The 21,938-nt window shown below is 39.7% G+C and overlaps 1 protein-coding gene and 1 long non-coding RNA gene across 14 annotated transcripts in view; one reads left to right on the forward strand and one right to left on the reverse strand.

Moving 5' to 3' along the window:
• Window positions 1–21,938, reverse strand: part of FAM135B (family with sequence similarity 135 member B) — a 262,573-nt gene that overhangs the window by 157,396 nt on the left and 83,239 nt on the right. Inside the window, exon 3 of one of the 13 annotated variants that reach the window (XM_080578512.1) lies at window positions 14,362–14,443. The exons of 9 other annotated variants lie outside the window; for them this stretch is intronic. The gene's annotated coding sequence lies outside the window, so the exon portion shown is untranslated. Of the gene's footprint in view, window positions 1–7,581; window positions 8,453–10,026; window positions 10,049–14,361; window positions 14,969–21,938 lie in introns of those variants that run through there. 3 more of the 13 variants (XM_080578511.1, XM_080578505.1, XM_080578504.1) reach the window with 3 other exon arrangements.
• On the forward strand, window positions 17,073–19,187 carry LOC308188952. The gene is made up of 2 exons (XR_013945898.1): window positions 17,073–17,343; window positions 17,542–19,187. It is a non-coding gene; the product is annotated as an uncharacterized lncRNA (long non-coding RNA).

The raw sequence follows: 21,938 nt of genomic DNA on the forward strand, positions 1-21,938 counted from the left end.
GATATTACTTCTAAGTAACTGAATTTGCTGCAGAGGACTAGCCTCCAAATCCTGACCCTGGTAAATTTTTGAGCTCCTTCTATTTACACACCACATGGAGAACATTCAAGATCTCTTAAGAATGAAGACTCATCTTAAGAGAGGCGCTAACAGCTTCTGGAGCAAGATAAGACATGAATGCAGAGCACAGATCAAGCATCAACAATAAAACAAGCACAGGGTTTTTCCTCAGCCTCCAAATAAGAAGGCGAGGTGTACATGAAATTGAAGTCAAGAGGATGCAGTTATCCGTAAAGTTATAAGCAAAAATAGGTACATCAACATCTAAGTAAAAGTCCCCATCATGTGAATATTCATTTTCAAGCATATTTAGCACAGATGTCGGCACTGTTCCTGCTGATTTTTCATAGCCTGATTCTTGGTAACAGATGAATCATTCCTGGTGTCCCATAATCAATAACTTAATTCCCATTGTTTTTAATTCTTATACAACACAATGAATATTTATGGCACACAAATCCAGTAAATTTACTGGATTTCCTATGACCTCGTTTTACCTCTGTTGTATAGGGTCTAGCTGAAGTTAAAAATTTTGCATGTTTTCTTCAGAAGCATTATTTGGTTTGCAGAACTTACGACAGAAGTGATGATGGGCCAGCAGGGTTGAAACTAGTTTCATGTTTGCATCTTGCTCTTTTAGACACTAGCTTGCTGTGCAAACAAACAAAGCCTCCAAGGTCTTTTTATTACCTTTTCAGAAGCAATGGCGTTTTCACCTCTCATTTTGACCCCTGAAAATTTATATCCACATAAACTACTTTGAGAAAAAGGTAATTTGGGGTATTTTGCAGACTCAAACCAGAATGTCACGCTGCTACTATTTTCTCCTGTGACACTAGATAAGAAAGTATTAAAGCTCTATTTTTCAATACCAATTAGGATCCTCGGGTGAAATTCCAATGCCTAAACATAGAGATATCATGTATAGGTATAAAATAAGACATCTATGCACAACTGGAGGTTGGCCCATGATGTAGGGGAGTTCTGCTGCCTTTTGAAGCAGCAGTTGAAGACCAGATGAGACATCCTAAAGCCTTTCAAATGGCATCACACAGGTAGTTAGGCAACAATCTTTTGTCTAAGCCTACAAAAGTAAAAAAAAAAAAAAAAAAAAGACAGTGGTTGAGCTTACCCTGAAACCGTCACCCAGCTGAACTCATTCCACCCCTTTAGTGACTGCATCTCTTTTGGTTGTAATGGGAGCTTAAACACTTCGACCTATATATATTTTGTGTGCACTAACACCTGAATGTAGGTGTCTCACTGTGGGAATGCATTCCATTCTCAAAGTGAAATTCATCTCACCTATTCTAGGTATTTACATTGTCTATAGCTACATATGGGTTGCTTGTCTAGCAAAGTGGAGAAAAAAAGAAGCAGGCACATTTAGAAAGAGATTCCTTTGACCCATTTTTCTACATCCATTTTACACTGAAATGAGTCACACCCTTTATCTCCACAGACTAGCAGGAGAATCTCGGTGTTCATCTCTGGTGTACACTTCGTAAAGATAGATGAGAAATCCCACTTCTATGAAAGTGGGTAGAGATCAAGAACTAGACACCTGCCTCTCAGAAATATCACTAAACGTCTATACCTATCTTTAGGTACCTAAGATGCATTTGAAACTATAAATTTTAGATTGATATATCTCACTGCTCTCCAAAACACACACACACAAAAAACCACTGTTTCTAAGCATCTAAATGGAACTTTAAACTATAGAGTATGCTTCAAACACAACAATAAATAAAAGGCTTTAAAAATTGATCCAAAACTTTGATATAGGGTCTTCACGTATGAACATCAGTTCATAGAATCACAAAATGGCTTGGGTTGGAAGGGACCTTAAAGGTCATCTAGTTCCAACGTTGCTGCCATGGGCAGGGACACCTTCCACCAGACCAGGTTGCCCAAGGCTCCTCCAGCCTGGCCTTGGGCACCTCCGGGGATGGGGCATCCACAGCTTCTCTGGGCAGCCTGTGCCAGTGCCTCACAACTCTCATAGTAAAGAACTTTTTCTTAATATCTAATCTAAATCTTCATTTATTTTTATTTTTATTTTTTTTAGTTTAAAACCATTACGCCGTGTCCTATCACTATCTGCTTGTGAAAAAAAAAAAAAAAAAGTCACTCTCCATCTTTTTATAATTCCTCTTTAAGTATTGATATCAATGGTATCTCTCCACAGCTCTCTCTTCTTCAGGCTAAACAACCCCAGTTCTCTCAGCCTGTCTTCATAGGAGAGGTGCTCTAGCCCTCTGACCATCTTCATGGCCCTCCTCTGGACCCTCTCTAATAGCCCCATGTCCTTCTTGTGCTGCAGGCCCCATGCCTGGACGCAGCACTCCAGGTGGTTCCTCACAAGGGCAGGGCAGAGAGGGACAATCACCTTCCACCCCTCCTGCCCACCCCTCTGGTGATGCAGCCCAGGACGCAGTTGCCCTTCTGGGCTGCGAGCACACACTGCTAGCTCATGTCGAGCCTTTCGTCCAGCAGAACCCCCAAGACCTTCTCTGCAGGGCTGCTCTCAATTTCTTCTCCCAGTCTGTCCTCCTGTCTGGGATTGCCCTGACCCAGGTGCAGCACCTTGCACTTGGACTTGTTGAATCTCATTAGGTTCACGAGGGCCCACTTCTCCAGCCTGTCCAGGTCCCTTTGGATGGCATCCCTTCCTTCTGGCCTATCAACTGCACCACTCAGCTCAATCACTAACAGTAATTTTAAATAGAATTTTGTTTGTTTGTCTTTATATTTTACTATTTTCCAGTGACTCTATGGAAAGGAAAGATAAGATTAAATAACAGCAAAAAAAGTGCAACAGGCATTGTATTATGAAATTAAGCCCTGTCCACTCACAAGCAGAAATGCCACTGCCCCTCAGATAACTCCCAATTTAGGGAATTACATTTATTGGCTAATAAATTTTCCATGGCCATATTGCCTTTTTCAATCCTATTTCTAGTTTTGTTGCTATAAAATAGTTGCTTTCTTCAGCTTACAGAAAGAAATGAAATATATGCATACTGGAGAGCATTTTGGTGCTCCTCTGGGTTAAAGAAATGTGAATTATTGTTAGAACAAAGTAACAAAGCAGCAAGTCACTTCTTCCCCAGGAGTGATGGCCTGTCATTCTGGACAAGAAAATATAAGGGCTTATTTCTCTAACTTGAGTTATCATCATCAAGATCAGTTTTCAGTGCCTCACAAGATCCCTCTCTTAAAAAAAGCTGTAAAGCTGAAAAAAAAGTGTGATATTAAGGCGCAAAGCCTCAACCGGGCCTTTGGAGTTTTAATCACAATCTTGAACTTGTTGTATTGAGTAAACATTCATCACGGATTTCAGATTTCATCCTCCTATTAGCAACCAGACATCCATAAAATGCAATTCTCATGCAACATTGAGAATTAGGAAAACAGACAGAACGCACAACTATGGCAGGCACATGAATTCATCAGGCCGCAAATAGCAAATTGTGAAATGTTCTGTTCTCCTGCATTTGAATAAATATCACTATGAACCAGATGAAGACAGGCAACCCGAGCTATTCACAACTTCTGTCATAAGGAAAACGTAGTTGTGTTTCCACGATGTCCTCACTGCAGAGACAGAAGATGGCAGAGCATTTCCTGAGCGTGTTTTGTGCTTCAGAGCAGCCAAGCGACATGCAGGCCCCCAAGAAATAAAAGTAAGTAGTGGACCCAAGGATTTCATGAAATCTACATTTCACCCGGTCTAGAATCATGCCCTGATCCTGCAAAGGAGAGTCTGTGTTGGCTGAGTCAGAGTCCTGTTTGCCGGGTTTGTTGCAGGAGGAGCATGTTTCATGCTGCTCCAGCACTTTTTACTTTGTGTTTATATGCAGAAACATGCCATCTGTGTGTCTTCTGAGATAAAATCTTGGCAGCAAAGACAACATCACACACTGAGTAATAGCCCAGTGATTCCTGGAATATATTGATTGCAGTAAGAGTAACGATGTTGGGTAAAATTCTGGTCACACTGTCGTCAACAGAATAGCTTCTTACTCTGTCGATGAGTGTTAAACACCTATTCATGGAGATCAGAAAAATGAGAAAATAGAAAGCACTATATCCCTCTTCCTACTCCAAAATTGCATTTGAGGTCACTGTTAAGATGTTATCAACAGCAACACTGTGTGCACTAGAGAGCGCAAAAGACTCTTAATTTAGTGATCTAGCTTTTCACATAAATCTGATGTTGAGCATCCGAAATATCATGTGAACTCTGACACCATATCTATTAAATTCAAAAGCAGCTTCAGGACTGCAGAAGTAAAATCTTTGCAAGCTAAATAATACATTTAATGTCACACACACCCTTCTGGCACAGTGTAGACTTTGACATTTACCTCCCTTTCCAGATTTCTCTCCTTTAGATAGAACAATTTGCAATGACTTGTGTTGGAATTGGTTTCTTTGTTTATCGTTCACACCAGTGAAAACATGTTTCTAGTTGCAAGGAGGAAGTAATGATACACTCAGCCATAAGATGAACTACACTGAGATCTGCTCATTGCACATAATCTTATTTCATGCACATGCTAAACCATAAAAAAAATGTCTGTCTGTGCCATTAAAAAATTGCTTAAATTCTGCAGTTCCCTTGTGAAATATTCTGAATTTGGCCATCAATAAAACTTGCTTCAGGAAAGGTCCCGCTCCCATCCAAAGCAATAAAATGGCTATTCTGAAAAATTTTGCATATGACTACATGTCACTGTTAAGATCAGAAGGTACAAATAACTCTGAATATTACAAAGAGTGCTCTCACGAATCTGTCAAGCAGAATGGGTTTGTGGGTTGACACTGTACAAAGAACATTAATTATCAAATAGCAGGTAATCTGAACAACAAGGTATCTGCAATATTTCTCATCATAATCAGATGTTCAGCCAGTGCATATCAGTACAGGTTGACTGAGATCAAGAGTCTTTTGCCTTCTTATACCATGGGAGGATGTTTCTCACTATCTTTAAAATAACTTGTCCTTCTCCGTTCTTGTATAATAACGCATTATTTCTGCAGCCGAGGCTTCTGCAAAACATGATTTCTGTGTCAGAGGGATAAAAATATCCCTGACACAACAGTGGATTTCATTTAGAAAAGCATCAGAAGATTCACAATTTGAGCTGGAATTTATTATTGATCCTTTCAGCTCAATGCAAATTTGAAATGGTGATCTGAAACAAATAATACACTTTCCTCAGCCAAATCCGTACAGCAGCATTAAGAAAAGATCAAAACAATTCTAAAATTAACCTCTAGATTTTAAAAACATTTCATGGATCCATTATTAGACATATAGAGGAAAAAAGGGACAAGAATCTGTTTAGGGTAAGAATTCATAAAACTTGCACTTTCTTCATTTTGCTTTGTATTTCTCCGATATGATTGCCATTTATGTTCTGAAAGCACCTGTCTGAGGCAGAAGACCAATTTTAATAAGCCCCATAGACACAGAGTAACAATACGTAATTAACCCTTGGAACTTAATAAAATGCCAGTTTAAGTCTGAAACAACCTCTTTTGAAGCAAAATCAACTTGATTCAGCTTCTGTTCTATCCCGATTGCTGCACCTATAGAATCATCTGCAAAGAAAATAAACTCCAATTTGTTTTCTATGGCATCTTTTGGCATACCAAAAAGTTCAAAATTCTCAGATATTTAAATTCCAGACGTAGAAAATGTCTCAAGTATTTAAAGCCCTGCTATGACAAAATTAAGGTCATGAACCAACCTTTTCTTCCTGAAATTCTTCTACCCCATCCAGTGCCTTCTCCAAGGTTTTACTGACAAAGCTATCTCAATACCTGCAACCTGTACAAGTCCTGACCAACGCCATTTTGGCTGGGCTGAGCATCCTTGTTCCTATTTTTCTGCTGAATGGGACAAGGCAGCTTCAAAACATACATCTTGGTGAAGTCCTTTTGAGTGGCCCAGTCCATAAGGCAAAACTTCACCCCAAATGCAGCGACTAAGAGTACTTTCACCCCAAATCTAAAATGCTGGTTGAAAAGTCTGTAGGGGAAAAGGGTTTGAGGGATCAAAAGTAGCACCCTAAAGATCAGAGGGGAGACACTTAAACATAGCCAGCACGGTTACTGCTATATCTCCCCACCTTACGCCTTATCTGGTTCAACACTGCAACTCCTACATTTAAATTCCTGGCTTTGAATTTGACAATTTTAGTCTTGATGCTCTAAGAGATCCTCGTCTGTTACTTTCAGCCTTCCACCAGAAGCTTCTCTGCTGGGGCACAGGCTGCAGAAGATGTGTGTGCTGGGAGTATTCAAAACGCTTCTTTAGCAAAAGACCGCTTTCATCAATATTTCAGCTAATAATCTGCTCTCTGAACTACAGATTATCTCCCATCTTTCCTCTCCTTGGCTAGAGGGGCAAAACTTTCCCAAAGAGGGACAGGGGAAACACAAGTGTGACAGCATCCTTAATCTTCACAGATCTAACTACAATAATTCATCTATCAGGGACCTCATCATCTTAAATTCCATCATTTTAGAAGCCAACAAAAATCCTCTCTGGTGTCCTTTATTTTCAAACTCTCTAAAATGTGGGTATTTTAAAAGAAAAAGCATCTATATGGAGAGAGTAGGACTTTCCTGGGGAGTCTCATTTTTGGCAGCAGGCACAGTTAGCAAGCTGCAGCCAGAACTTTCAGTCTTTGAACACCTCATTTACGACACGGTCTTTCTCTGAAAAAAACCTTTTAGTGATGTTACAGCTGCTAAAGTTGTAATTCTACAGAACCCGCACATCACAGACTCCCTCTGAAATCACCAGCTATTTCAGAGATATAAAAGAACACATTGGATTTCAGTGGGAATTCAGCATGCTGGAAAGCTCGTGAGAAGCCTGCTTTTTAACAAACAGGTTTTCAAAGAGTCTGCTTTTACGAGGCTAGCCTGCGAGCTGCTGGCTAAGCAGCCAGGTGCTGGAGCTGATTCCAGATACATCAGGTCTTAAAAATTGCAAAGGCACTATACAAAAATAAGACGGGGAGAGCAGGAAAACTGAAGAGGAGAAAAATTTGTTTCCATGCTTCAGAATATGTTGGAGCCTGGTTAAAGTGATTCTGGGATATGTCAGTACCAACTGACCATGTGTGGCCTCTTCTGAGTAAACCTGTGAACATTTACGCATAAAGACCCTCTTATGGAACCCTGTATTTCATTGCTGTTCCTAATAGCAGGGAAAATATATCAGTGGCAAAACTTAGTAGTTGTACAAAGCCCATCGTATGGAAACTTTAGCAGTGCTTCATCTCCGTACTCCCCTGGGTTACATTATCATCTTTGTTCTAAAACTATGTGTAGGCAGTGAAATGTTTGCTAAGAGCAAATCAGGAGAAAAGTAGAGAACAGAGCCCCAGTGCCACAAGCACATTCATAAACAATCAAACTAAAGGTCCCTCTAGGCCTACAGTGTATTTTCAGAGGCCACGAGAGACAAAACAAGCACGGAGCCCCCCTCCTCCTTACACATCCTTCCAGCCCTCTGCAGTCATGCCCTGGCTCTCAGTCGCTTCCTCCCCAAGCTGAATATGGTCTACAGCCTCTCTCTTTGTGGGAACTCTTCCATCTTTGTGATGACTCTTGCTCTGCTTTCTACATTTTTTGAAACAGAAGACACAGAAAATTAAACCATATTTAAGGTACATATGTACTGTTGATGGCATATGATACAATGGCATAACAAATTTCTGGGTTTGTTCATTGTTAGTTTCCTAATTGTTGCTTGCAAGAATTTCTCACTGTCTTTTCAGTATCTCTTTATGCTCTAAGAAAATACCTTAAGCCCTTCCTTTCATCTACCCATTTCAGTTTTGAGGATTTTCTTCCTTGGGTGTTTTTCCTTACCAACAGATAAAGAAATTCTGCTTCTACAGGAAAGTTCATGTAGGCTTCACTTGACTTTCACTGAAATCAAGGACAAAGTGAATGTTAAAAACAGCTTGCATTTCAGTGGTTAGCATGTCAAACCAGGTGCCAAGCAGAGGGTAAATCCTCCTCTCTTTTATCACAAAAAAGATGACAGAAGTTGGTCTACAGCTGGGGAGTTCAGATCAGGCCGAGGATGATACTACAGTGATAACAGCAACAATAACAAAGTATAATCGTCTTTTCGAATCTATAGGTAAGTACCTTTCTAAGAGCCATTTAAAGGATTATCCTGAAATCCTCAATATCAGCATGCGTGTCCGTTAATCCAGAGCTGGGAGAAGCCCACAAGCGAAAAAAGGAAAAGAACCACCAAACCAGCAAACAAAACAGAATGTACGGGCACATCTGTGAGCACATACGCACACACAGGGACATCCATCTCTCTGCTCACAGAGCAAAACGACTTCACCTCTCACCCTATTTGAACCAACAAAAGCAAATCCGATCTGAAAAACATTCAGCAGTAGGAGTATAAAAATGATAATTGAAAGTTTATTACTTAACGCTTGGCAAAGCTATTTCCCATGGCAATTTGATAAATACCTTGACTTTTCTGCTCATCATAACCTCAGACATTTATTGCCTCATTTACTATAACAAACGTTCAGTTATCTGCCGAACCCATCCTATATTTAACAGACTGTACAGCAAGAATGTTGCCACGGTAGAAAAAAAAAGCCAAAGGATGAGACTGAAGGTTCCGGGGGTGGGAGAGACAAAGCTTTCCAGAGCACTGCATCCATCTTACACAAGAAAAGCACCTTAATTTAAGCAGAAATCCTGCTTCAACAGGCTCGGGGAAGCAGAGGGTTGGTCCTTTCTGCTTCTGGAGTCTCTCCTCAGCTTTTCCCAGCTGCAGGAAGAGCAGAAACACATCTCCACCGAATTCCTAGAGCAGCCAGAAGAAATCATCATGGGGCAAGTCACTTGGACTGCTGAAATGAAGTATTTATTGATATTTACTACAAGCCAGTTATTGCTTAGTCAAGGTCATCATAGGCAGCAGGGCTTTGCAATCAGAAAGAATTAGGGACCAAAAAAAAAAAAATCCAGTTTGTGAGCGGATTGCAAACCTCTACAGCAGTGGGAGTTTTATGGCAAAAAGGATAAACAGCCCTTGTAGCACCCCGCTGCACATCCTCCTTTTGGTTGATGCGGGCTGACACCACCGGTGGCTCGCGCTCTCTCTGCTGCGATGAATTGCTTGGAGGCATGGGGCTGTGGGGAGCGGGACCGTGGCAGAACAAGACAGGTCTCTCCTCCTGCATGCAGGTACCAGGGCAAGCATGTCCCCAGTGCTGACAGTATTTTTGAGGAGAGAGGGAAAGGTAGCCTGATGCTTACTTGAGAACAAGGGAAAATGCTGCGCCAAAGGATGGAGCTACTGCATTTCCCACATCTGGAGATGTTTAAGTTTTCATGTAAGGAAGAAAAGTGGAACAAAATCCAAAACCATTAAAAAAGAACCTGGAATTTCCAACAGAAAGCAGATAACATGAATGTGAAGAAAAAAATGCACAGAAGTGGAAAACCTTATCAGTCCTGTTGTTTCCAGTGTCTCCTTTGGTGCTTAGATATTTCCAGCAGCTGAGGAAAGATCAAAGTACCCCAAATAGACCAATGGATTATAATGTCCTATGGAGCCAGTATTAGAAGTTTGTTCTTTGGTCTGCATTTCTCTGATATTATTCTAATTAGCTGTATTATGATGGTGGTGCCTGGAGGCTCAATTATTTCATTTCACCAGGGATCATTGCTGTATTAATTTTTAATCTGTACGCTTTAAATATTTACCAAAGTTGTTAAGAACCTGCAATGAGATGCCAAGACCCTTCTTATCAAGAGGGAGGACTCAACTGTTTTTAGCAAAGTTCTGCTTGTTTTACCACTCAGCCAAAATCTGAAACTTAAAGGGAAATATTAACCTGTCTTACTTTGTAATAACTGTCCAAACTGAAAGCATTTGTGATGCCTTTTACTTACACATTTAACCTGGAGATATTTTCTGCCAAAGACTTAATTGCTTCAGTCATAAATTCCACATCCTGGATTAAGGGAAGGGAAAGGAGAGATGGTAAAAACCTGATTTATTTCCAAATATTTATTTCTAAATATTTGTCTCTTTTCTTAAAATTCTAGATCTCAGGCACAAATGGAATAGGAATATTCATCTTTTGTTACAAAAGGCAAAAATAAAAACGCATACATTCTAATTTCTAAAGATTTAAAGGAAGATCTCTAAAAGCACAGAATGATTTAATTCTGAAGGTCAAAATCAAGGTGACTAATGACAGAAATTTTTGTGTGCATGCATGTATACGTTTTGATCAGAGGAGCAAGAGACCAGAGAGGCTGTGGGATCTCCATCCTTGGAGATACTCAAAGCTGAACAAGGTCCTGAGCAGCCTGACCTAACTTTGAAGGTAGCTCTGCTTTAAGCGGGGATTTGGACTAGGACTTCTAGAAGCCAACCTAAATTAGTCTCTGATTCCTTGTATATAAATGATAAATGATCATTTCTCGATAAATGGAGAACCTGCAATGGAATTATGAAGCATGGAGTACAGCTCCAGGAAGAAGTACCTCTTGGTCAGTCCTTCCTGCAGGCCCAAGTTTCTCTGTATGTTTAGAGATGCAAGAAGAGAAAGCAAAGGCTAGAAATCTCCCTGGCCATGCTGTTCATACACTAGAACCCAAACAAAAGCAATATTAGGTCACTTTCAGAATTAAAGGTTGGTTTATATATCAGAATTGTTGTCAAATTTTGACATTTCCCATGGCAGAGTTTCAGTAAAAGAATATTGGGAGGATTGTTTTTGTTTTTGTTTTTTTTTCCCCCTGCATTTTTTCTTATCTCTCTCCCCCCCTTCCTATGCCCCCTCTCATCCCCCTCATCCCTCCCACCCCACTCCCAACAGCAAGAGAAGTACAGAATCTGTTGTGGCTTTTTGTCGTGGTTTGTTTTGGAATGAAAAGAAACTTCTGATATTCCATTTTTTAAAATAGATGATTTGGACATTGCTGATGTGTTTTAGTATGTGTCAGTTCTGGTGTGTGTGTGTTTTCTTTCCTCAAAGCAAAATTTCATCACAATCAACACCTTCTTGTACAATTACTACCTTTTTTGACAAAAACAGCATTTCCTGATATGAAAATATTTCATCACAATTTCTTCCTCCAGTATGAGCTGTGATATTTGTTCAGCACAGTCTATTCCCTGCACAGCAACTGTGATATCATTGTGCCGCAGGCACTAAATGAACATGAAAATAAACTAAGGACAAGATGCTCATCTGGCATCTAGCGGAGATACAGGGAATTCAATGGAGCTATGCTCAATTACACTTAGAAAGGGTCAAACCTGCACCATTATGTATAAGATTTGTGGTGACATTTCAAAACCAGTTGCCTTAATCTGTTAAAGAACTCCTGTCTTGACCCTTCACAAGAATGACTTCTCACCTTCTTAACAGCTCTGCGGAGTCAGATACCTCACTCACTTCCCTCTCTGCTTACCTAAGTATCTCTGAACATATGCTATTTTAACATCAACATCCTCAATCTAATTTATTAGGCTTGCTTGGCTCACAGATGAGGAATTAAGCGAGTGTGATAGGACTGGGTATTCAACAATTGAAAATAAGTGGTTCTTCATGGTACCAGCCTCTCTGTTATCCTGACTGATACGGGCAAAGTCGTCAAGCTGCCCCTCCTGCTAGAAGCTATGGTTCTTTTACAAATGTATTCTAATGGGCATCACTCATTGCACCCAAGATTTACACAAAAGGCGGCTTAAATCCATGATGTTAAAATGCTGTCCTTCTTTTCTGAAAATAAATAAATGAACTTCTGTACAACAATACTTTCTGTTCACTGAGAAATTGAGAAATGCATAAATAAACAAAGAATCACCTTATGTGTGAGACGGCGTTGATGAAATCAGCCAAATTATTTTGCTTAGATGACAATGGACATAAGCTACAGCAAAGGAAATTATGGTCAAATGTAAGGAAAATATTTTTCACTACATGAGCGGTTGCACACTGGAAAGTTGCCCAGAGAGGTGGTGGAATGTCCATCCAACATATTTAAAACTCAGCAAGACGTGGCCTTGATCACCCTGACAAAGGCAGACCTGCCTAGAGCAGGGGTAGGACCAGATCATCTCCAGAGGTCTCTTCCAACTAAAATTAGTCTGTAAATGGATGACCAAGTTTTGCAGTCCTGTGCAGTCATGTCGTGACAAGCAGCTTAATCTAATCATGATGCCTGCTAAAGCTGCCTGTAAACCTACAGCATAAGGATGATCCTCCTAAGAGACATAGCTAAATCAGGGCATTATAGACTACACATCTGTGTTGCTACTACAGGAGGATAAATGGGAGGAGGACACCATGAAGGGACATATTTTCTGGGCATATGTAGGGAAAGACATCAAATGCGAAGAAGGCTATCAACAGAGCTATTGTGGCCCTGTCTTTAGGAGCAAGAATATTTTGGAGCAAAAATTCAACACGTAACTCAGCAGTCACAACTGTAAGAAAAAATAATCTTCAAGTGCTATTACAAGGGCTATCAGATCCACCTCCATGATGTCCTTTCCTCATAGCCCAGGACTCTGCAAAGTTGAGATCACAGTCTAAGAACAATCAGTCAAACTAAACGGGCTGTAGGTAGTATCTCAAGAGGGAAGTAGGTGGAAGCTCTGCAGCGCTATGAGCTTTAATAGCAGGCCCCTGGCAAATGCCTACGCAGAGTTGCTCACAACTGTGAGACTCACAGCTTGTACCGACTCACCCAAATCATTTCTTGCTTTGGTGCAGAAGGGTAACTGAAGCAGTGCACACACACAGAGCAGGAGGAGGGAAGGGGGGAAGCCCAGGGTGAGGATGAGCTGCAGCTCTGTAGACTCATAGCACCCATTTTGTTCCTTACCTTGAGTTGCCCAGGTCAACCTGGGGACAATTTGGGGTGCAATACTAGGAGTGGAAGAAATGGGAGTGAAAGACCCAGTGATGTTGGTATAAGGCAGACTTAGAGAAAGAGTCTGTCGGGGCTGCAATCATAAACGTATACCTGCACTCACACAGCACAGCAATATGTGAATCAGCGAATAGTCAGATAGGGTCAGCCCTATCCAAAAAGCTTCATTACAGTAATATGACTTTCTATGTTTACATTTTGAACCAATTTTTAAGCATATTGAGAGACGGTGAAAGCTGAACATGCTGGCTAGTAGCTGCCATCTCATTACTTGGTAGAACTCTGTTTTAAAACTGTAGGGGAGGATTAGCTACTGTACATGCCCTGGAATCAAAACAAAACAAAGAATAAATGTGTTAAATAGAAATGTACTGTTTCCTCCGCTGCTAACATCCATAGGTTGGCTTTTGCAACAGAAGGATCAACACCTTTTTCCTGTGTTTTCTCTAACAATTGTGTTGTGAAATAGCTGAACATGGAGAAATATCCTAAAGGAGGATGAATGAGAAGACGTAGAAGAGGATGCAATTCACTGGCTGAGTGAAATAAAGATCAGCTTAAACTAAAACGTTGTTCCTTTCATCACCCTATCCTTCCCCAAAATAAATTCATATAAATAGCAAACACATATGATTATTAAAAAAATAAAAATAAACGGTAAGTGAAACTTTTTTTTCTCTTCTGATAGAGAATTTTATTAAAAGCAAGATATATCTCATAAAAAAGAGGAGAGAAGAAAAAGAGTGTCCCTCCTCGTCCCAGTGGCTAGGTCATTTGTGAGAGGCGAAGTGCTGACTTTGATATTCTACTTCTCCCCTAACTACAGCAGGTAGCCCAGTACTCACCATCCTTACAGTTCTGTAATTGGGGGAAATTCTAGGATGCCTCATCCTGGCTTTCCCCCAGTGGACATGTTCCAATGTGTATAAATAACCAAAAATTTGATTACACAGAGAAAATTTCTCTTCAAGTGGGGTTTAAAGAATTGGAGGGCATGCAAGAGACATTGGCTCCAACCCCATTCTCATTAGTGTTTAATTTTTAAAATACAAAATAGGAAAATTTAAATAAATCAAGAAAGACCCATTCTAAAACAGAAAACCCTCTGCATCGCTGGCAGAGCTCTCTCCTGGGAAACGGGAGATTCAGTTCTACTTTGGGTAGTCTTCTCTAGCAATCAAACCACCCAAATAGAGAATTTTAAATTCCTAAAATCTCACGGATGGCACTTGAGCACTTGATGTTACTTAACTCCAGAAGTGGGAGGAGGCGGGGGGTTGCAGCTGCAACAGCACTGCAGGCAAATCAGAGATTTTCTGAAGTCTCTTTGCTCACCTCTTCTTTAAAGATCTTCTGAACACCTGCAGCTCCCATTAGCTGCAATTTGTGGAAGCCCAGCTCATCTGGAAATCAGCCCCTATGCCCACAAAACAAAGTACATTAAAATAAAGCACACTGGTACTTTAACATCAGCAAGTCACTAATAATCTAAGTAACTAATAATTACTGAAAACCACCTGTAAACAGCCCTCCTGGAAGTCTTGTTAGTGAAGTATGCATGTGCCGCGCAAGCAAATGCCTAACCCTTTCAACACCTCATTTAGCTCAATACATTATCTGCACATCTGCTTTTTCAGACAGCTATTAAACAAATAATATTTGTGGTACATCCTCTTTTTGAAACAACCCACCAATTCAGAACCCACTCCCATCCCACTGTATAATTTTCGTGCCAGGAAGAGCCTGAAATGCCAATATAGCTGCTTTAGGAGCCATTTAATGTTGCTAAGAGGACATAAACACAATTGTTAGCCAGCAGTGGTCATGGCAGAGATTAACATTTCAATGGATTTTTCATAGTCTAAATTGCGGGAACAATAGAAGCTAATATCTTTTATTGTAAAAATCTCCCATTAGTAGTTCAAAGTCATTTAGCCAGTTGAACTGGTGTTTATTCTAAACACACGCGCCAATGATCTATTTCTGTGCAGTCAGCGTATCACCACTGCTCTCATTTAATAAATAAAAGATGATTTTTACAACAGAGCACAGCCAGGCATGCTCATTAGAGCAGGTATTTAACTACACAACAAATGTATGGTCACGTAAACTCTAACGTACACAAGGCTACTATATGTGCAGAGAACCAGTATGTTGCATAAATTTCCATTTCAACTAATGTGCACCTGCATGTGACAAATTTTGATACTGCTTTAAGGAGCAAGCTCTGCAATTTCATGTGTGTACAGTAAAGCATTTATTCATTTAACTGAGTTGAAAGCGTCTGTGATGTGGTCAAGAGGCAATAACCTTCTCCTAGGATTTTTAAGTGTACTGCTGCTTTCCTATCAACAGTCATCACTGGACATTAAATTGATAAGAGCTGCAGACTGCAGAACAAAATGTTAAACTTGTCTTTTTTCACATAGAGTAAATATCGTGCGACTCACCGGTATGTGAAAGCTTCTCTTTTAATATTATCATGATTTATGATATAAAAACTTTCTGCTTAGTTAATTACTTACATTGCATCCTAGTGGGAGAGCATTTATTTAAAAATAGCTTTTTAGAAAAGAGAAAGGACAAAAAATTATTTATTTAAATAGGTGGAGAAGGATAGTGGAAATATAAAAATGCAGGTGTCGTCTGACATATGGATGATTCCTCCATCCAAGAGTTTAGATCTATAATCTGCAGTCAGCTATTGAATAATATTACCACAGAGGTCAAATGGGAGCAAAGCAAATCTGAGCAGGATATGAAGGCCAGGCTGGATGGGGCTTTGAACAATCTGATTTAGTGGGAGGTGTCCCTGCCCATGGCAGGGGGGGTGGATCTAGACAATCTTTAAGGTCCCTTCCAACGCAAACCATTCTATGATTGTATGAATCTGAGAATGTACACAGTCTCAAAATCTTCTATAAGAGGAAGATGACTACTGCATGTCCAGCTTAGACAAACTGCTACCACAAAATGCACGTACCAGACCATAACTGAAGATTTTAGAGGAATTGTCTCGAGTCCTTTAAACTTTTCCCTTACATCTAAACATGATTTTTTGAATGAAAATAGCTGCTAGTCATCCACTTCAAAATCCCAAGACCAGCAACCCATGACAGTGGGTTATGGGAAACACAAATCTTGGCCCAGCTTGAGCTGCAGCAGGAAGATGTGAGAGATGTTATCTTCCTTAGACCCTTGGTACACATGAAAATTGACTTTAGGAGCCATACCTTGTTGGCCTGCATATACATTGAGCAACCTGGGTCAATGGAATTATTTACAGGATGAGAAAAAGTTGTTTCTCTCTTTTCCCATGCTAAAGTCCTCTCTCAACCCTAAAGAAATTTTGCCTCTTGTTTTGATGAGTTACGCAAGACTAGAAAACTTCAAGGTAAATTCTTCCTTTTTGCAGCTTATTTTGTATGTGAAAGCCAATATTCAGCAATAGACTGCATGTGATCTAGCAACCTCAGAACCAACAATCCACTATCGATGCTTCAGTAAGTGCATTTCAGTAAAGAAAGCTCAGGTTTAGCCTGGACATCAGATACTGTGTCAACCTGGTGTACAAACATGGTGATATATGCCTAGGCATTTAACTAGCGAAGATGAGAGATGAAGTACCAGGAAGCTGTCTTGAATTTGAAGTACCAAATTAATTCAGTTTTTGGTAAATTCATAATTAAATTCTTAATCCTTTTATACTCAGTCAGCTACTGAAAACAATGAAACAGCTCCCATCCCTCCTTCCCAGAGATCATCTCACTAAAATATATAAAGTTTTTATATTCTGCAACACATAAAACTCCAGCTGAGTGTAGTGAGTGGATTATTACACTTTACTGCCACAAGAAGTGCACATGGGAGGTATCTACATGCTTCATTTTGTGAAGTCTGTCTTCATTCCTCTCCACCTGTCAACAGATCAGACTGTTTTCTCATTGCAAAGAGGTGGCTACGTTTCAATAAGAAATAGTACTTTCTTTTTTAGTCCTCAGCAGGGTTAAGGAATTGTACTGGTTTGGACTGGGATAGAGTTCATTTTCTCCTAGTAGCTAGTTAATTTTCTCCTAGTAAATATGGTGCTGTGTTTTGGATTTAGGATAAGTATAATGCTGATAACACACCGATGTTTTAGTTGTTGCAGAGCAGTGCTCACACAGAGCCAAGGACTTACCAGCATCTCGTGCTGCCCTGCCGGCAATGAAGCTGGTGGTGTACCAGGAGCTGGAGGGGACAGAACCAGGACAGCTGGCCCAGACTGGCCAAAGGATGTCCCACACCATCTAACATCTTGCTCAGCAATAAAACTGGGTGAGTTGGCTGGAGCAGGGGGCTGGTGCTGCGCAGGATCTGGCTGAGTATTGGTCAGCGGGTGGTGAGCGATGTATTGTGCATCGCTTGTTTTGTATATTCTTATCACCATTATTATTATTTTCCCTTCCTTTTCTGTCCTATTAAACTGTCATTATCTCAACCCATGAGTTTCAACTTTTTTTTTTTTTCCTCCAGTTCTCTCCCCCATCCCACTGCGGGAGGAGTGAGCAAACGGCTTTGTGGTGCTCGGCTGCCATCTGGGTTAAACCACAACAGGAATGCAGTCTCTAAGTACCTAGCTGTAAACAAGTTATGAAGATGTACCACTAGTGAAGGATTTCCTTAGTCAACAGACCACAGACACTAGAAGGAAAGAAACCCTGTGGCTGAGGCTGATGCTTGTTTAAAATATGTTTATTCTAGACTGAAAGAAGACATATGCCTACCAACATGTGTGCGTGCATATGCACAGACACATGCACTAAATTATACACACCCGCTGAATTACATACCGCAAATACAGGGCAGTTCTTTATATAACTTCCAGGCTTCTTGTTTGGATGATGATGATATCTAATAGCTAAATCTAAACCTCTAGAAGAACATATTCCTCTTTTTTATGAGCGTGGCTAGCAATCCCTGCAACAGTCCTGATAATAGCAGGGGTTTTTTCCATATCTGAGCTCATCCTCTGCCACAGCGTGTCTGAAAATATCCTGAGTGCTTATTTGAAGCACAGAGAGATGGTGAATGAAGACTTGTACAAACATGCCAAGTGCATGTCAACACTGAAAAGCAGACCCTGCGGTTTTAAGTGTTTTTGTCATTTGTACTGAAAATGCTTCAAATTGCAGCCAGTCACTGTGCTGTTGTCTCATCTCTCACTTCGAGCATTAGTATTTGCTGCTGAAGGAGCACCCTTTTAAATTGCTGGCTCAAATCCAAACCCAAAAAGGGCACCCTCAAGTTTAATGATGCTGACAAAGATGAACAGCATTGAAACAAGTTACAGAAGCAAAACCAGTCAGACATCAAGGTGCATTTCTGCTAAAGCCTGGACTTCTGCAGCAAGCCCCATCAGAACTGGATTCCTTGGTTTTCTCTTCCAAGAATGGCTCAAAATCAGCAGAAATCTCAGAACAATCGTGATTCCTGTTACAGAATTACGGTTTTACGGGTTTGGAATTTTTAATTTTTTTTAACCTTTTCAGCTTAGTTGTTGTTTCTAGCCATTCATTTCACTATCTGCATTAGAGAAAAAAATATTCAAAGAAAATATTTGTTATGGACAGAATAGTGAGACTTATGACAGTGCTTTGCTGTGTCTGGAATGTCACTTTGTGGTTTTCCACTGAAAAATTCCACTCTTATATGCATAAGAGCTTTTATCTCATACAGTTCAAATGGATCAGAAGAGCTGTCTAACAAACTACATTCCTCATCATCATTAGATGATCTCCAAGGCATCGTGTAGTTGTTTGATGCTATTGAAGACTGAAATGTTTCAGCTATTCTTGGACAGTAGATAAAATATATCTGCTTGAGGTTGGTTGCCTGATCTCTGAAGGGACATGTTTCAGTATTCTGTATGAGTTGAAATTTCTGAGGTTTATGCAGAGAAATATCACATTTTCATAACTCAGCTGAGAAGAAATGAAATTAAAATCTGTCCATCACCTGCCAGTCTCCTGTGGATTTTCATATATAGCGAAGAGTAACTGCTGTCACTCATGGATGCCAGTAAGAGCTCAGAAGGAATTCAGTAGCTAATTTCCAATCAAAGGAAACAACATAAAGGCTGGAAACTCTTATGAAACATTAAAAATTTATCTGCCTATGAATTTTGCCTGTTTTCCTCTTAGTCACTTCAGCTAGTATAATTGGTCAAGAGACAAAACGTCACTCTAACCATCATTTCTATTAGCTCCAAACAGCGTGTTGAAGTTAGACCTGAGCTAGCTACCACTTGGATTTCTCCACCATTTTTTTTCTTGGCTAGACCCACAGCAAACCTGATCTGTTTTTCAAATTTGTGCTTCCCGCAGCCACCGTATCATTTCCAAAACTTCATATCACATCCCCATTCTTGCATAGATATTTATTCAACACAAAATAGCCTTGCACTCTGCTCACATCTCAAAGGGGAAGAATGATTGAAAGAACACTGTGCAACCTTGTGATAAAAGACATCTGATTTTTTTCCTGTGTTGTTACACATTTTCTAGCTGACTTTGGATGAGTCATTTAGCTTCTTTATGTTTCTACTCCCTTTATGAAAAAAAAAAAAAGGAACAAATAGCACTCACTTGGCTCAAAGGCTAAAACGAAATGCATGAGAGCTATGAATCCCAGGAAAGTACTTCAGAAAGTATTTTTCTTATGCTATTCCCAGTACTTTCTTCTTCCATCATACCAGGCCTTTTGTGCTCCAGCTTGCTGGTATTGAACAGCTTTCCATGAGTGCTTACCATCCATTCTCACTTCATCCCATAAGCGTTTTCTTTAACCAATATTTAGCAAGATACCTTGGGATTTGACAGTGTGGGAAACTGGCTGAAGTACTTGGATGACAAATAACTACAACCTGCTTTTTTTCCCCACTGCAGTCTCATGATTTTTTATGTTTCTATTTTCCTAGACCTGGAATCTCTTTAAACACTTATGAAACTCTCATGCATACCACTGGTTACAGGCAGACAGTGAGTCTTTCAAAATCATTAATGCTTCAATGAAGCATTATATACTAAAATATACTAAAACAATTACATACTAGAATAAATATATACTAAACATTGCACACAGCATGACAGTTCATGGAAGCAACTATGACCTGGTCAGAGTTTATTGCTTCAGAGACAAATCTACACTGGGATCTTCATACTATTTTCTTCTACCATTTTTGCTTTTAAATAGCATCTGTCTGTCAGAATAGCCAAACAGCCGATTTTTTTACAAAAACAGATTCTAAATAAAACAGTGGGAGATTATTTTAAAGACTAAATGTAGGAAATTTCAATAAAGAGTAATCAGCACAGAATGAACTCTGCACTTGCTTATATGAGTGCAACCTGACCAACTCCAGTAGGAAGGTAGAGCAGAACTGGATTTTATGAAAGACAGGGGAAAAGTGCCTTACAAAGAAGTCAGGTTCCCACAGGGTCAGTGTTTCTGGTAATGAGTTTGAGCCACAATAGTTTAAAGGGGTTGCAACCTGTATTTCTGTAGTGTGTTAACCTATCTACAAAAATGCATCAGCCTCCCCAAAAATTAATCTGAATGCATATCTGTTTTGAGTCTGTAGTGAGCTTTACATAGCTTTTAACACAGGAGGATCAATATTAGGATGAAGACCCTGCTTCAGCAAAACTATGGTTCTCCAGTGGGGCACATCCATACTTCATCTGAGGTCTGCAAGAATTCATTGGCTTTATAACACCTGAGTGAAATGTATGAGATCAAGGTGGTTTTGGTACAGACAATCACAGAAATATTTCTTGGACTTTGGATGAAATTATGAAAATCACAAGTAGTGCAGATTGCTACCACTGCTGAAAAACACCAACACAAAGGGACACAGGGAAATGTGATACAAAATAGTCATGGTATAACTATTAGTAATGCCATGGTATAAAGATTACATTGACTACTCGTGAAATGGTGTTCAAAGTCAACATGGAAAACACACTTGACGACAACATTGAAACAAAGAGCAAGAGCTGACTATCAGGAACATATAACCATGCAATGACAGAGAATATTTAAAGAACCTCTTCATATGGGATTCAGCTCCATATTCAGACATCTGAGTGGAGGTGTGTACATGTACACCCAGATAATCTCCCACTGCAGTTAGTAGTAGAGCCTGGGGAGTTTCTAATGTATTCTAAAATAGGAAAATTAGAAATGCAGCCAGTGACTAGAGTAGACTGCTTCTCAGTCTCTCATTATTTTATTTTTTTTTGAAAAAAAAGTTTTTTTTTTTTAAAAAGGTTCTTAAAAAATCTTTCCCGAATGTAGTCAAACATTTTATTTTAAAAAGCTACCAGGTAAAGTGCTGTTAAAGTTACGTAAATCACAAACCATATTTGTTAACTTAGCTGACCCTAATATGGTAATTAACATAGAATTAATCTCTCTTGAGGAGATATAAAACATATGAAATCAAGAAAATCTGGAATCCAGCCCAGCAAAAAGGTTATGTAAATAGGATGTACTGAACTATTTAGTCTACAACTCTGCATTAATCTTTTGGAAAAAAAATAAAATAATAAAATAAATAAATCTAAATGCTAAATTTTAAAGTGCTAGAACAAACTAAAAATTTGACAACATTATTCCTGGCCCCACAAAGCAAGATCTTAATTACATCTTCGGAATGAAATAATTTCATATACATAAACATTGTTCACAGGAAAACTATCCCTTTTGCTTAGGGTTCTGTTAGCTAGGAAGATCCATTCTCTTAAATGAAAAAACACAGAGACATGCTGTCAGTCTTATTTTGATGGCAAGGAACAAATCTGGCAAGAGCAATCTAGTGGCCAAATCATTGACTCAGTCTCTCTAGCAGAAACTTCAGCTAAAAGCTGGAG

Source organism: Anser brachyrhynchus (assembly GCF_964034855.1).
Source record: "Anser brachyrhynchus genome assembly, chromosome: 2".
NCBI classification, from domain to species: Eukaryota; Metazoa; Chordata; class Aves; order Anseriformes; family Anatidae; genus Anser; species Anser brachyrhynchus.